The following is a 14,480-nucleotide window of genomic DNA, read 5'->3' as shown; positions in this document are numbered from 1 at the left end:
AGAAGGGTAAATAGTCAAGGTTTGGGGTGAGAGGGATCTTTGATGATGCCTCTCACCCTTTGCAGGCAGCGTTTACTGTAAATGTTCTCCAAGGTGAAAAGCTGAGTGCAGATGATTCATTAGGCAGTTTTCACCACCCTCTGAAGGTCTTCACGGTCCGAAGCAGTGCAGCTGCTGAACCACACTGAGATGCAGTTAGTGAGGATGCTCTCAATGGTACAGTGGTAAAAGTTTTCCAGTATCCTGTAGTAAAGATGGAACCTTTTAAGCCTCCTAAGCAAATATAGGGGCTGTTGTGCCTTTCTGACCAGGAGAGAAGAGTTTAGAGACCAGGTGAGATCCTCAGAGATGTGGACTCCAAGGTACTTAAAGGTGTGTACTCGCTCAACAGCAGCTCAGTTGATGTGAATAGGGGCATGAGTGTAATTGCCTGCTCATCTATAATCCACAATGATCTCTGGAGTTCAGTCTGACAGACTGAGGTCTGTTCGTAAGGAAGTCCAGGGTCCAGTTACAGACATGTCTGCTGATGTCAAACTGTTTCAGCTTTAAGATTAGCTTTAAAAGGCTAACAGTGTGAAAAGCTGAGCTTAAATCAACAAACAACATCCTGGCATAAGTGTCGGGGTTGTCCAGGTGGGTCAGGGCAGAATGAAGTACCGTAGAAATGGTTTCCTCAGTTGACCAATTTAGGCAATATGCAAATTGGTATGGGTCCAGAGTGGGTGGCAGACAGGCTTTAAGGTGGGGGAGGACCAGTCTTTCGAAGCACTTTGCGATGACAGTGGTGAGTACGACAAGACGAAAGTCACCAAGTTTAGTTGTCCTTCGGTGCAGTGTTCCCGTTTCCCTTTTGAGTCTGGTTCCTCTCAAGGTTTCTTCCTTATGCCATCTCAGAGATTTTCCTTGCCTCAGTCACCACCAGCTTGCTTATTAGGGACAAATTTACACTTAGGGACAAAAAAAATCTTATTCATTCTTTATTACAACATTATTTGGGTAAAGCTGCTTTGAGACAATGTCCATTGTTAAAAGCGCAATACAAATAAAAATCATTTGAATTGAATTGGCACTGGCACAAAGGTAGCACACTTGAAGCAGGTGGAGACTCAAATGGTAATAACTCTGCTTTGGGCATGGGCTCTGTATTTTCCGCAGAGTTGAAGTGCTCCTTAATCTGCTGTTTGTAGGTATGTTTGGCTTTGCATATTCCACTCTTCAGCTTGGCTCTGGAAATACTGTAGGTTTCCCTGTCTCCAGACCTGAAGGCTTTGTTGCATGCTTTGAGCAGAAGAAGGACCTCCTGGTTCATCCAGGGCTTCTGTTCGGGAGAACACGTTCTTTTGTGTGGTCACCCGATCCACACACCTGTTAATGTGATTAAGAACAGATTTGGTGTAAGTATTGATGTTGGTTAACGTGTCAGTGGTGGCCTGTGCAGCAAATTCACTCCAGTCTATATGTGTGAACTGCTGCTGGAGAGAAGCGTCAGCCCCATTGAGCTCTTTCATGGCTAGGCTAGCCTTAGCATCAGGGGACATACAGTGCTATCACAACAACGTATGTGAACTCATGTTAAATGAAAGGGTCTGCAGTTAATAATCAGGTATTTAAGACCAGCAGAGCAGTGAGAAGAAACAGTGACAGAGAAAGTGACACATGTTTTGTTTACATAAATGCATAAGCCTCTGCCTCTGTATTTACCCATGCCTGCTGCTTCTCTAGAAGGAAGTGCGGCTATGGTGAAATCCCAGGGATCTCTCCCCAGGTGGGTGCATCCCCAGCCCGGCACGACCGGCCAACCTGAGGGTGGTCCTCTTCTCGAACAACTGGTCAGTGGTGAGGAGGCCCTGACAATCAGTGCTCCCTGCATCGAGGGGGATGGTCTACACCTTAAATGCTGCCCATACCTACTTGTCACCACCAGGAGGCCAGGCTGTTAGTTCACCTCGATTTGTGGGGGTTAGTACCCAGGTTGGTTCCCCGATCAGGTTTCTTGGCTTGGGAGGCCAAGTTTTTAACTCCGCCGCGGAGTGTCTTGGAGCGCAGCCTCCCTCCAGCTGGTGCTTTTCCCCATCTCCGCACGAGTAGTCGCTGCGGGTGCCTCTCAGGAGGCCTCGACGGCTGCAGGGCATCGATCCAGCCGCTCTGAGTAGGTCTGGGGCCAGCCCTGAGGGGTTGGTTCCCTGATTGGATGCTTTGGAACAGGTGGCCACGCTGTTAGCCCTGCCACAAGATGTGCTTTGGGGCGCAGCCTTTCTCCACCGGATGTCTTCCTCCATTTCCACCCAAGAGATCGCTGCGGATGGAGAAGACCTGCCACCTCTCCAGAGAGTCCAATGGCTGCAGGGCATTGCTCCAGCCGCTCTGAAAGGGTCAGTGGCTGACCACTTCTGACCACAGAGTTCCTGGCAGCCTGAGAAGTGCTCCACGGATCTCCATGGGTCCTGCGTACAGGCTACACGATTCGATTCAGAGCAGGCAGGCTCTGGTCCTGGAACGGAAGGTGCACACCCTGCTAAGAGGTGTATCGAGGTGGTTCCCCCCTTGGTCAGAGAGTTGGGCTAATACGGCTGGTACTTCGTCATTCCGAAGAAGGACAGCGAATTGAGGCCGGTCTTAGGTCTACACTCCTTGGGCCGCTCACTCATGAGACTCTGGTTTGGGACGCTTACACTCGAGAGGTCATGTAACGGATCAAGTCTTGGGACTGGTTTGTCACGATATATCTATGGAACGCCTGTTTCCGCATAGCCGTCCTTCCAGGAGGTTCCTGAGGTTTGCTTCGGGGATGAAGCCTACCAATACGGTCCTTCGGCCTAGCACTCTCTCCCCATGCCTTCACAAGTTTGATCAAAACTTCAGGTGGTCCGGCATGGAGATGTCGTTCTTGCCTGCATGAAGGGGCTAGGGTTAAGACTGAACACGGGAAAGAGTGTGCTCGTACATCAACCGCTAGGGTGTCTTTGATTTCACCTCCTGTACAGGCTGGCACGCCGGATGTTCTGGTGAGAATCCGCCGGAATGGAGTACGTGCCCTCCTGTTAGCACCCCACTGGCCGGGCAGACCATGGTTTGCGGACCTGCTGTTCCTCCTCTAGGGACCTCCTAGGGATATTTCTCCAGGGAGGGAATCTCCTCTCGCAGGCCGGGGGAACCCTGGTTCAATACCGCCCAGAGTTATGGAAGCGGTGGCCCCTGTGGGGGCATGGTTTCTGGCAGCTGGTCTCTTTACTGCGGTAGTTGAGACCATTCTCCATTCCACAGCTCCCTCCACAAGGAGGTCGTATGCCGCTAGATGGCAGCTGTTCTGTTGGAGCAACTGTTTGTCTGTTATGGCCCTCATGGGATAGGTTTTCCTGCCAGTATGCAGGCTCTCAGTATATGGATGGTGAATGTGATTTTGGGTTGGTTATGAGTCCTCTGATCTTCCCACCCCGTTTGGAGTCAAGGCTCATTCGACCCGGAGTATGGCGGCCTCTACGGCCTGGTCCGCGGGGGTGCCCCTGCAGGACATATGCAACGCTGCGGGTTGGTAAACACCTTTGACCTTTGTCAGGTTCTACGACCTCGACATCAGATCCACTCCGGGCTCCTCTGTCCTGCACACTCCTGTTGCCCAGACACTCTAGGCAGGGACTGGTCAGTAGAGTGTGAAGGCATACTCGTTCCCAAAGCGTTTTGATGCAGCTCGAGTTCCTGAAAGGGAACGTCTAGGGTTATGGCTGTAACCCTAGTTCTTTGAGGGAACGAGACGCTGTGTCTCGGGCCATTCTCCCTGCATCCCTGCTAGCGCTTAACTTCACTTTTCTCAGAAGCTAATGCTGCTACGCCATTTTGTAGCTTCCTGGTTTACGCGACTTCGCCCGCCGATGACGTCACAAGTTGCCTACTGGCCGGATTTTACACATAAATTTAGAGCGTGGACAACGTCGGGCTTTCCCAAAGCATTTCAACGCAGCGTCTTGTTGCCTCAGGGACCTAGGGTTACAGCCATAACCTAGAGACGATCTTAGTGCTGCATTCGACACTATAGATCATGATCTCCTCCTGGATTGCTAACAAATTACATCCGCATTCAGGGACAGGCATAAAGCTGGTTTAAATTCTACTTGTCTGATCGTTACCATTTTGTAGACTTAAATGGAGAGCTATCCAGGTTAATGCAAGTAAATTATGGGGTGCCACAAGGTTTAGTTCTAGGACCCCTGCTTTTCACAATATACATGCTTCCCTTAGGAAATATTATTAGAAAGCATTGGATTAGCTTCCACTGTTAGTTAGCGCTTTTCACAACAGACATTGTCTCAAAGCAGCTTTACACAAATCAACAGTTAAGGTGAATGGTGTTAATTTGTCCCTGATGAGCAGCCGTGGAGACTGTGGCAAGGAAAAACTCCCTTAGATGTTATGAGGAAGAAACCTTGAGAGGAACCAGACTCAAAAGGGGAACCCATCCTCATTTGGGTGACATCAAGAGTTTAATCATAAATCTTTCAACAATACAGAACACTGGAGAGTGAGAACTAACATGATTACTGGAGTATAAGATTATAAGTGATGTTCTTTCTGCAGTCTTATACAGTCTATATGGTTAGTAGCTCCTAGTTTTATAAGCTCAGCATTTGTGATCATCACAGATCCAGCATCAGCTTCTCCATGCCAGAGCCTTTAAACACTCCAGGAGGTCCAATGTCAAAACTCCACACATGTAGCGGGATCCAAATGGCACTGGTACGTCTCTAGATGGTTCGGGATGTTTGCGAGTTCCGCATCTACTTCTTCAAAGGTCCGTAATCATCACGAGGTGGGAGGTGACTGGAGCTGGAGGAACCTCAGGGTGTCTCGGGATGGGGAGAGAAAGAGAAGCAGTGGAGAGGAATTAGCGTAGCTGCTGTTCATAATATTAACAGCACAAGTTGATAATGTGCATGTGATCAGATGTCCTGGAGCACAAAGTTATGATATGTGATGTGTGTTATGTGTAGGCTTTGCTAAAAAGATGTGTTTTTAATCTACACTTAAACTGGGTGAGTGTATCTGAGCCCCGAACACTGTCAGGAAGACTATTCCAGAGTTTAGGAGCTAAATGTGAAAATGCTCTACCACCTTTAGTGGACTTTGCTATTCTAGGAACTACTAGAAGCCCTCAGGGAGATCTCAGGGAGCGTGGCGGATTGTAGCGTGTTAAAAGACTGAATAGATACATGGGAGCCAAACCATTTAGTGCTTTATAAGTGAGAAGTAATAGTTTGTAGTCTATTCGAAACTTAACAGGAAGCCAATGTAGGGACGATAGGAATGGGATTATGTGATCATATTTTCTTGACCTTGTAAGAACTCTGGCTGCTGCATTCTGGACTAACTGAAGCTTGTTTATTAATGATGCAGGACATCCACCTAGTAATGCTCAATATCTCATCGAAACCGGACAATACAGCTTAAAAACCAGTACACAGAAGCTCCAGCATCTCAACCTGCATTTAGACAGATGTTCTGTAACTACTAGTTCAACAGTAAAAGATCTGGGAGTTATTTTAGAGCAACTTGTTTTTTAAAAATCACATCAACCAAGTTACAAAAACAGCTTCTTCCACCTTAGAAATATTTCTAAGCTAAGAAACATGTTATCTATATCTGATGCAGAGAAGCTCGTCCATGCGTTTATGACCTCCAGAATAGACTTTTGTAATGCATTACTAGGTGGATGTCCTGCATCATTAATAAACAAGCTTCAGTTAGTCCAGAATGCAGCAGCCAGAGTTCTTACAAGGTCGAGGAAGTATTACCATATAACCCTAATATTATTATCCCTACACTGGCTTTCTGTTAATTTTCAAATCCACTACAAACTACTGCTTCTTACCTACAAAACACTAAATGGTATGGCTCCCATGTATCAAAACTCTGGACTTCTAGTAGTTCCTAGAATAGCAAAGTCCACTAAAGGTGGTAGAACATTTTCACTTTTAGGTCCTAAACTTTGAAATAGTCTTCCTGACAGTGTTTGGGGCTCAGACACACTCACCCAGTTTAAGTGCAGATTAAAGATCTTTTTAGCAAGTTCTACACATAACATATGTCACATCATAACCTTGTGCTCCAGAACATATGATCACATATTAATATGTTAATATCATATACAGCAGCTACGCTAATTCCTCTCCACTGCTTCTATTTCTCTACCCATCCCAAGGCATCCTGAGGTTTTGCCGGCCCCAGTCACGTCCCACCTCATGAAGATTGTGGACCTTTAAAGAAGTAGATGCCGACCCTGCAAACATCCCGAACCATCTAGAGACGTACTAGTGCCAATTGGATTCCACTTCATGTGGAGTTTGGACACTGGACCTCTGAGTGTTTAAAGGCTCTGGCATGGAGAAGCTGGTGTTGGATCTGTGATGGTCGCAAATGTTAAGCTATTTTATGAGTTGCTCAGTAGCTCCTAGTTTTATAGCCATAATGACTGTTTACTCTTAATTACACACTCCAGTGCTCATGTTAGTTCTCACTCTCTAGTTCTGTATTGTTTAAAGACTATAATCACCGTCTTGATGTCACCCAAATGAGGATGAGTTTTTCCTTGCCACAGTCGCCATGGCTGCTCATCAGGAATAAATACACACCATTCACCTTAACTTTTAAAAAAAGCGCAATAGAAATAAACTTCACTTGACTAACAGCAAGCAAAGAAGGCAAAAACAAAGTCCACAAAACAATCCAGGGTCTGAACACAGGCAAACAGGGAAATGCAGGCAGAGACAAAACCAAATCCAAAAAAAACAGTCAAAAAATCTAAGAGCCGCCAAACAGAACAATGAAGGGCAGAGCAGAATCAAAAACCGAAAAAGAGTCCAGAGTCCAAACCAGAGCAGAGGCAGAGCAGAGCAGAACAGGGGTCAGGGTCAGGATCTGAATTAGGACACAGGAACCAGAACAGGCAAGTTGGCAAGAACTATCTGAGGAAAGTAAAAAGCTGGTGAGATAATCTGGCAGGAAGTAAATCTCTAAATTGTCCTAAAATACCGGGTGGTGCGGGAAAAACCAAGTGCGCACTGCGAAGCAGGAAGTGCGTGCCACGAAACCTGGAAGTGCGTGCCTCGAAAATGGACAACATCTAAAGTCATCTTTTGGTTATGATCTTTGTATTTTCCTTTTCTTCTTACCCTCTGTTTAAAACTTTAAGAGTATAGGTGTAACAGACACAGAAAACTGAACCAGATTGGTCTGCATGCCCATTCTAATCCACTTCTCTCCTATGACAAGGATTACCTTATAATATGGCTTGTGCAGTTTAATAATCAGTACCTGGTTTGGTAGCTCAGTGGTTAAACTGTTGGATCTAAAAAGGTCATAAGTTCAAATCACAAGCTGCTTTTTCTGAGCCCAGTACAAAAATGAGCTAAATTTGAGTTACTTTGGAGAAGGGTGAGTGCCAATTGACATACAGTAAATGCTAATGTGCATACCCAACACTTTGGTTCAAAGGTTTAATATTTCTCTGATTGTACCTAAAAAGAGAATCTTTTTTTTTTTTAAGTTTTCTTTCTAGAGTTAGCTTGTTTAACCGGGGATGACATAAGACATCTATGCAAATAGCCTATAAAATTTGATTCCCAGACCAGCAAATAAAGCTCAGGGATAGTTAAATTAGCCTCTTTTTCTTGGAAAAATTGTACATTCTTGTCACGCCACATCTTAGACGGTGAATTAACCCCATAATCAGCTGGCTAATAAACCCACATTTGTACTTCCTGTTTCTTCATGACTGTTGCACCAGGTGTAATTTACATTATTATATATATTATACACTAACCCAGCCATTAGGGGGGCACAAGCCAGTGTACTCTTAGTGCCGGTCCCAAGCCCGGGTAAATGGGGAGGGTTGCGTTAGGAAGGGCATCCAGCGTAAAACATGTGCCAAATCAAATATGCAGATCACAAATGAGAATTTCATACCGGATCGGTCGAGGCCCGGGTTAACAACGACCGCCACAGGTATTGTTAGCCGACAGGGTACCGGTGGAAATTGGGCTACTGTTGGCCGAAGGAGGAGAAGGAGAGGAGGAAGGCGTCTACAGAGACGGCAGGAAAAGGAGCAGTGTAGGAGAGTAGAGGTTCGGGTTGGTACTTTAAATGTTGGTACTATGACGGGTAAAGGGAGAGAGAGAGCTGATATGATGGAGAGGAGAAAGGTAGATGTGTTGTGTGTTCAGGAGACCAAGTGGAAAGAGAGTAAGGCCAGGAACATTGGAGGTGGATTTAAACTGTTCTATCATGGTGTGGATGGGAAGAGAAATGGTGTAGGGGTGATTCTGAAGGAAGCGTACAGTAAGAGTGTAGTGGAGGTGAAGAGAGTTTCTGATAGGGTGATGATCGTGAAGGTGGAAGTTGAAGGGATGATGATAAATGTCATCAGTGCCTATGCTCCACAAGTTGGCTGTGAGATGGAGGAGAAAGAAAGATTCTGGAGTGAATTAGATGAAGTGGTAGAAGGTGTACCTAGGAAAGAACGATTGGTGATTGGGGCAGACTTTAATGGGCATGTAGGTGAAGGGAACAGAGGTGATGAGGAGAATGATGGGTAGGTATGGTTTTAAGGAGAGGAATGTGGAAGGGCAGATGGTGGTAGATTTTGCTAAAAGGATGGAAATGGCAGTGGTGAACACGTATTTTAAGAAGAAGGAGGATCGTAGGGTGACGTATAAGAGTGGAGGAAGGTGCACACAGGTGGATTATCTTCTGTGTAGAAGATGCAACCTGAAGGAGATTGGAGACTGTAAGGTGTTGGCGGGGGACAGTGTAGCTAGACAGCATCGGATGGTGGTCTGTAGGATGGTTTTGGAGGCGAAGAAGAAGAGGAGGAAAGTAAGGTTTGAAAGAAGAATAAGATGGTGGAAACTGAAGGAGGAAGAGTGTAGTGTGAGGTTCAGGGAAGAGGTCAGACAGGGGCTTGGTGGTGGTGAAGAGGTGCCGGATGATTGGGCAACTACTGCAGGAGTGATGAGGGAGGCAGCTAGAAAAGTACTTGGTGTGACATCTGGAAATAGAAAGCAAGACAAGGAGACGTGGTGGTGGAATGAGGAAGTGCAGGAGAGCATTAGGGGAAAGAGGTTGGCAAAACAGAAGTGGGATCGACAGAGTGATGAGAAAAGTAGGCAGGAGTACAAGGAGATGCGGCAGCAGGTTAAAAGGGATGTGGCGAAAGCCAAGGAAAAGGCATATGAGGAACTGTATAAGAGGTTGGACACTAAGGAAGGAGAAAAGGATTTATACCGATTGGCCAAGCAGAGGGACCGAGCTGGGAAGGATGTACTGCAAGTTAGAGCAATAAAGGATGGAGAGGGAAATGTGTTGACTAGTGAGGAGAGTGTGTTAAGAAGATGGAGGGAGTATTTTGAGCAGCTGATGAATGAGGAAAATCAGAGAGAGAGAAGGTTGGAGGATGTGGAGTTGGTGAAGCAGGATGTAGATAGGATTAGTAAGGAGGAAGTAAAAGCAGCGATTAAGAGGATGAAGAATGGAAAGTCGGTTGGACCAGATGACATACCGGTAGAAGCGTGGAGATGTTTAGGAGAGATGGCAGTGGAGTTTTTAACCAGATTGTTTAACAGGATTCTGGAAGGGGAGAGGATGCCTGAGGAATGGAGAAGGAGTGTGCTGGTACCGATCTTTAAGCATAGGGGAGATGTGCAGACCTGCAGTAACTACAGGGGAATTAAGTTGATCAGTCACACCATGAAGTTATGGGAAAGAGTAGTGGAAGCCAGGTTGAGAGAAGAGGTGACCATCTGTGAGCAACAGTATGGTTTCATGCCGAGGAAGAGCACCACAGATGCCTTATTTGCTTTAAGGATGTTGATGGAGAAGTATAGAGAAGGACAGAAGGAGCTGCATTGTGTATTTGTGGATTTAGAGAAAGCGTACGACAGGGTGCCGAGAGAGGAGTTGTGGTATTGTATGAGGAAGTCAGGTGTGTCAGAGAAGTATGTGAGGGTGGTGCAAGACATGTATGAGGACAGTGTGACGGCAGTAAAGGACTATGGACTATGATGTTTGTAGATGATATTGTGATTTGTGGTGAGAGTAGAGAGCAGGTTGAGAAGAGCCTGGAGAGGTGGAGATATGCGCTGGAGAGAAGGGGAATGAAAGTCAGTAGGAGTAAGACAGAGTACATGTGTGTGAATGAGAGGGAGGGCAGTGGAGTGATGCGGTTGCAGGGAGAAGAGGTGGAGAAGGTGGAGGAGTTCAGGTACCTGGGGTCAACAGTGCAAAGTAATGGAGAGTGTGTTAGGGAAGTAAAGAAAAGAGTGCAGGCAGGGTGGAGTGGGTGGAGAAGAATGACAGGAGTGATTTGTGATAGAAGAGTATCTGCAAGAATGAAAGGGAAAGTTTATAGGACTGTGGTGAGACCTGCGATGTTGTATGGATTAGAGACAGTGGCATTGAGTAAAAGACAGGAGGTGGAGCTGGAGGTAGCAGAGCTGAAGATGTTGAGGTTTTCGTTGGGAGTGACGAAGATGGACAAGATTAGAAATGAGTTTATTAGAGGGACAGCACATGTAGGATGTTTTGGTGACAAGGTGAGGGAGGTGAGATTGAGATGGTTTGGACATGTGCAGAGAAGGGACATGAATTATATTGGTAGAAAAATGCTGAAGATGGAGCCACCAGGTAGGAGGAAAAGAGGAAGGCCAAGGAGGAGGTTCATGGATGTGGTGAGGGAAGACATGCAGGTAGTTGGTGTAAAAGAGGCAGATATAGAGGACAGGGTGGTATGGAGACGGATGATCCGCTGTGGCGACCCCTAATGGGAGCAGCCGAAAGAAGAAGAAGAAGAAGATATATATTATACACTTACTGTGGTTAATTCAATCTACAGCAGTTATGAGAGGCAGCTGATCTGTTTGAGTACTGGTCCAGAAAGGCCAAACCTCACTCTGACTTTAGTAAGTGTGAATGTCTCTAGGGTACATATGTAACCCTAGTTGCCTGAGGGAACGAGACGCTGCGTCGCAACGCTTTGGAAACGCGACTGCGTTGTCCACGCTCTGAAATAATGTGTGTAATGTGGAAGAATATAGTGAATCAAATATGCATATTCAATATGTATTTGTAAATTCTATTAAAAATGTATTTCTGATGTGTACATACAGGAATGCACAATGTGGGGTATCTATGCATGAAATAGTTTAGTTTGTTATGTGTGTGTGCGTAGACATTTGTACCTAGACATCAGGGACACCACTATTGTATGGGGGGGCCAAATGAGACACAGATGTTAAGTGAACAATGTATGGATGGAGAAGTGGGATGTATAGACATGCATTTGTGGTCCAGGTATAAATAAACTTGGATTGTGACTGGAGAGTCAGTTGCTCTGCAGACTAACTCGGGCTTTTGTTGACTGATAATAAAAGCCATATTTTCTTGAAGCAAAACCAGTGACTCGGAGTCGTTTTCTACAACAGTAATCAGTCAAAATTGGACGCGCGCCATCACCGGCGGGATGACGTCAGGAACAGGAAGCTATAAAACACACTTGAAATGAATACGGCAGTGTGGCATAAAGATGCAGCATCTCGTTCCCTCAGAGAATTAGGGTTACATACATAACCTAGAGACGTTCCCTTTCAGGAATTCGAGCTGCATCGCAATGCTGTAGGAACGAGTGTCCAATCACGCCACACTGACCAGTCTCTGACTAGTGTGTATGGGCACAGCTAGGTTGAAGGACAGAGGGGCAGGAGTGGCACTGAGGTCCAGGTTGTAAAACTGGATGAAGGTCAGCAGAGTGGACCAGCCTGCAGCGTTGCAGATGTCTTGAAGGGAACTCCAAAAAACCAAGACTTTGAGGCTGCCACACTCCAGCTTGAGTGAGCTCTGACCACGAATTGAGCGGGGAGACCAGAGGACTCATAAGAGGATGCAATAGCAAAAACTATCCATCTGCTCAATGTCTGCTTATTAGCGGGTGGGCCACTTCCAGCACAGAACCAACTGGGCAGTGGACTGGATCCAAATCCAGACTGGCAATACAAGATGGCGGCGCGGCAGTAGCTCGCAGCGGCCGCTCCGGACCCAAAATGGTGCTACTCTCACTTTGTAGCCCGCCTTACTACAATACATGGACATCAGAGCAACCGGTGTCCCTGTGTACAACCGAAAAACCCTGAAAGAACTCAGCAACAACCCAAACAACACCATTAATGATGACCTGCGGCAGAAGCTACGCGACCTCGGCGTGCTCCGAGAACCAGGCCTCCAGTCCTCGGCATCGCCTGCGGCGGACGGGCGGAGGAGGGGGAATCGGAAGCGCTGCGCGAGAAAACAGAAGCGCGGAAAGCGAGCGGGTGCTAATGCTAGGCTAAAAGCTAACCCTAGCCGGCCCGCTCTACCATCACTACTGCTGGCAAATGTCTGCTCCCTGGACAATAAACTAGACTACATCAGACTCCAACAAGCTACTTGGCGTGAGTGCAGACACTGCTGCGTTTTTGTGTTTACGGAGACGTGGCTGAGCGACAGAGTTCCGGACGCCGCCATCCAGCTGGATGGGCTAGCCGCGTTTCGTGCCGACAGAAATGCAGCTCTGTGCGGTAAGACTCGCGGCGACGGTCTGTGTGTTTACATCAACACGGAATGGTATAAGAACTCTGTGCTTGTTTCTACCTACTGCTCATCGCTGCTGGAGTTTATTGTTGTGAGATGTAGACCTTTTTATTTACCCCGGGAATTCACCACCGCTATTGTGCTCGGAGTGTACATACCACCTAGCGCTAATGCTAAGGAAGCGCTCAGTGTGCTCTACGGGACCATTAGAGGACTTCAAAACTCACACCCTGACGGATTGTTTATAGTCTCCGGAGATTTTAATCATGCAAATCTCAGGACTGTGCTCCCTAAATTTTATCAGAATGTGGACTTTGCAACCAGAGGAGAAAACACGCTGGATGTTGTTTACACAAACATCCGGGGCGCATACCGGGCGAAGCCCCGCCCCCACCTCGGTTACTCAGACCACATCTCTGTTATGTTGATCCCAGCATACAGACCACTCAGCAGGCGTTCAAGACCAGTTCGGAAGCAAGTGAGAACCTGGCCAGCAGGATCCATGTCTGCCCTCCAGGACTGTTTTGAATGCACTGACTGGGACATGTTCAGGGAAGCTGCAACCAACGGCGATTTCATCAACTTGGAGGAATACACGTCAACAGTGACCAGCTACATCGGCAAGTGCATTGATGACGTGACTATCTCCAAGACCATCACTACACGCTCCAACCAGAAGCCGTGGATGACCGCCAAGGTGCGTGCGCTTCTAAAAACAAGAGACTCTGCCTTCAGAGCAGGGGACAGGGCGGCCTTGAAAACAGCAAGGGCCAAACTGTCCCGTGCCATCAGAGAGGCGAAGCGCGCACACGCCAAGAGAATTCACGGCCACTTCCAGGACAGTGGAGACACCCGGCGCATGTGGCAGGGCATCCAGGCGATCACGAATTACAAGACCACATCACCTGCTTGTGACCGTGACGCCTCCCTCCCAGATGCGCTGAACGACTTCTACGCCCGGTTCGAGGTGCAGAACAACATGGTGGCGAGGAAGACCATCCCTCCTCCCAGTGACCAGGTGCTCTGTCTAACAAGCTGAAGTGAGGAAAACTCTATGCAGAGTTAACCCACGGAAGTCTGCTGGACCAGACAACATTCCTGGCAGAGTGCTCAGGGAATGTGCACAACAGCTAGCAGATGTCCTCACTGACATCTTCAACATCTCCCTGAGCAGCGCCACTGTTCCTATGTGCCTCAAGACGACGACCATCATTCCTGTGCCGAAAAAGTCTTCTGTCTCCTGCCTCAATGACTATCGTCCCGTTGCACTCACACCCATCATGATGAAGTGCTTCGAGAGGCTCGTCATGAGGCACATAAAGACCCAGCTTCCACCCGCACTGGACCCCATGCAGTTCGCATATCGTCCAAACCGCTCCACGGACGATGCTATTTCCACAACCCTTCATCTGGCCCTCACCCATCTGGATAACAAGGACTCTTATGTAAGGATGCTGTTCATAAACTTCAGTTCAGCATTCAACACAATCATTCCTCAGCACCTGATCGAGAAGCTGAGCCTACTGGGCCTGAACACCTCCCTCTGCAACTGGATCCTGGACTTCCTGACTGGAAGACCTCAGTCAGTCCGGATCGGAAACAGCATCTCCAGCACCACCACACTGAGCACTGGGGCCCCCCAGGGCTGTGTGCTCAGTCCACTGCTGTTCACTCTGCTGACTCACGACTGTGCACCAATGCACAGCTCGAATCACATCATCAAGTTTGCAGATGACACGAACGTGGTGGGTCTAATCAGCAAGAACGACGAGTCAGCATACAGAGAGGATGTGCAACGGTTAACAGCCTGGTGTGGAGCCAACAACCTGTCTCTAAACGTTGACAAAACTAAAGAAAATTGAAAATGT

Source organism: Silurus aristotelis, assembly GCF_946808225.1.
Source record: "Silurus aristotelis genome assembly, chromosome: 4".
Classification (NCBI taxonomy): Eukaryota; Metazoa; Chordata; class Actinopteri; order Siluriformes; family Siluridae; genus Silurus; species Silurus aristotelis.
This window is presented reverse-complemented; position numbering follows the sequence as displayed.